The sequence below is a fragment of the Frankliniella occidentalis genome, unplaced genomic scaffold, assembly GCF_000697945.3.
Source record: "Frankliniella occidentalis isolate FOCC.00 unplaced genomic scaffold, Focc_3.1 Scaffold27, whole genome shotgun sequence".
Taxonomy (NCBI): Eukaryota; Metazoa; Arthropoda; class Insecta; order Thysanoptera; family Thripidae; genus Frankliniella; species Frankliniella occidentalis.
The window spans coordinates 1,646,722-1,649,359 of record NW_026267157.1 but is presented as its reverse complement, the minus strand read 5'-3'; the positions used below and the strand labels follow the sequence as shown (position 1 = coordinate 1,649,359).

Here is a 2,638-nt window from a genome sequence, read left to right as displayed (position 1 = left end):
GCCCTCCCCTCCCCCTTGGGGGCCCCAACGCCCCAGGGCCTTCCCCCCCTGGCCGCCGGGGACCGTTCAAGGGATCCGCACGGTGCGGCCGCTGCTGCCAAAGGACAAACCCTAAGGACGCCCCAAGGACACCGCCATGATGGCACCTCACGTTGGGCTCCTTTTCAACCGAGGGATTTTCGGCGGTGCCTCGCGGAAGTAAACTAATATACGGGGGGAAAGTAGTTGTCCTCGTCGACACTTGCCCTTCCGAGTTTATCAAATATCAGTTATTCGAAGCAACATTCCTCATAGTCGGAAAAAAGTGGCATTGCGTTTTTCTGACAAACCGAACCAGAGCACAAACGCAAGGTTACCAATCGCTGAAGCAATACTACATCTACGGCTTGACTTCCCGGGCCACTGCACCTGTACCCTGTACTGAGGCGTTGAATATTCTCGTGGGCAGTCTGCAGTCTCTAGACGCAACACACTTAACACCTAGTGCGCGCGTGGGGAGTTTACCAATACTTTATTTGGCAACACACCCCACCTCACAGCTTGAACCACCAGGCGGGAGCGCCTGGCGGGTAGGCAACGCGAGACAGGGGGCGGACAGCCGTGTGCAGCGGGCTGGCCTACCCCGCGATCCGCAGGCGTCAGCCGCCCAGTCTCGCTTCACACGGGCCCAATAAAGAAGAGTTTTAAACTTTCAAACCTTTTTTCTTTGAAACGTTTTTTCTTTTATTCTATTGGTGTTTGTGTGTGCAGGCGGGCCCAGCCCGGCGCCCAGCCCGGGCCCCCAGGCCGTGGCGGCGGGCCCGGCGTCCCGGCAGCACCTGGAGGACTTCCTCGGGGACGGGCGGGCGGGCGAGGCCGCGGTCGCCGGCTCCCCGGTCGGCTACCTGTACGGCGCCCACCACTCGTTCTGCCAGTGCGCCCACGAGGCCCGCGGGCCACCGGGGGTCGCCCAGGGGGGCACCCAGGGGGGCACCCAGGGGGGCACCCAGGGGGGAACCCAAGGGGGCACCCAGGGGGGCACCCAGGGGGGAACCCAAGGGGGCACCCAGGGACTCGCGCGCGCCGACGTACGGGAAGACCGAACGCAGCAGTTGCCAACGAATCTGAGGTATGAAAAGACGGCTCAGGGGCACACTTAATTAATGTAACGACGATAAATTAATTAATTAATTTATTTTTTAATTCATTAAAAAAAAATTGAAAGGAAATTTATTGTAGGCGTCAAAATGATCTATAAAATGTGTCGGATTTATTTACAACAAAATATTTGCCCCCAAATACTTTTGCGTGGTGTGCGGTGTGCGAGCGAAAGAGACGGATAGAGAGCGAGAGCGAGGGGGAGAGAGCGAGAGAGAGAGGGAGAGAGAGAGAGAGCGGAGGAGTGCAAAGAACAAACATAATTGCGCGGAAGGGGCTCGGTAAGAGTGAGCGAACCGTTTGATTGAGTGAGCCGTCGGATAAAGGGGGAAACGCCAATAGGCCGTGCCACACCGGTCCGAGAGGGGGGGGGGGGCGCAGCGCCGCGGGCGGGATCCCTGGGTCCTTGGTCCTGTCCGGGTCCTCGGGCCTGTGGCTTGGGGGGCTTCCATCCGATTGCCCAAAGACCCCTCCCGCAAGAGGCAAGCCAAGCCTGGGCGTGGCGTGGCGGGGCGCGGCGCAACGGAAAGATTGCTCGCTGCCGGGCCGAAGGGTGTGGTGGTGGGCTCCCTTCCTCAACAAGAGTGGGCCGACGCCACCGGACCGGAGGGCGATGTCGCCAGCTCCGCCCCGCCCCGAGCCGCCACGCCCGGTTGCGGTGACTCTGCGGAAGGAAAGCCTCTTTGGGGCCAGGTGGCGCGGTGGTGTGTCGAGGCGGGGGGGATCAACAGCAGAGCGATCAGTAACGGCTGCACTCGCCCCAATCCCTTTTGTGGGCCTCTGTCGCACAACAAACGCGTACATAAAGAAATAGTATTCGTGGAAATAAACTATCAACTACCGATAAGAGTTATTACTAAAAGGGGTTTACACGAAGTGTACTAAAATATAACACGCGCGCTCTTGATTCTGTCTGTTCTGATGCATGACTTTCTGTTCCACACCGACAGCAGGCCGGTATGTGAGCGGGGCGTGACAACTGGATCCAATAATCTGACTCTCACTGGAAATTACCAAAGCCCTGTTCAGGTAATCCGCAGCGTTCATTCCATCATAGAATACATTGTTTAAAAAAAACATTTCGGAAATATTCCTTTTTCACCTTCAATTCTTACTTAAGAAATCTGACAGTTGCAAGTTATTTTTTTAATTGCCATTAATCCGCTGTAAAAGAGATGTTTTCGTTAATTTCCAACATATTTTGTGTTAACATATCACAAAATATGTAACTTTTCGACGGCACATTTCTGCTTGTTAATAAATACCAAGACTAAGCGAAAAACTTGTAATTTTCGAAATTGGCATTATTTTAAAACTTATCATTTTTCCTGTAACGCTTACAAGCACTTTTAACAGTGATCACACTTGTCACTGCATTTCCAGTCCCAGCCCAGTTCCGGCAGCGATCTCGTGACGCCTACCCAGAGCGAGGCGGAGGCGCCGTCCCACAAGGCGACCCCGCAGCAGGTGAGCGCCTGGCGGGTAGGCAATGCGAGGGCTC

At 55.5% G+C, this 2,638-nt stretch overlaps 1 protein-coding gene and 1 long non-coding RNA gene across 8 annotated transcripts in view; one reads left to right on the top strand and one right to left on the bottom strand.

Moving 5' to 3' along the window:
* Positions 1–2,638, bottom strand: part of LOC113215029 (acetylcholine receptor subunit alpha-like) — a 202,496-nt gene that overhangs the window by 43,302 nt on the left and 156,556 nt on the right. The gene's annotated exons all lie outside the window — the stretch shown is intronic.
* The window catches only part of LOC113214624 (uncharacterized), a 12,625-nt gene continuing 10,790 nt past the window's right edge, over positions 804–2,638 (top strand). The window contains exons 1-3 of one of the 2 annotated variants that reach the window (XR_008010918.1): positions 804–1,108; positions 2,091–2,166; positions 2,521–2,604. This is a non-coding gene — a long non-coding RNA (uncharacterized LOC113214624). Of the gene's footprint in view, positions 1,109–2,087; positions 2,167–2,520 lie in introns of both variants that reach the window. The other variant, XR_008010919.1, reaches the window with a different exon arrangement.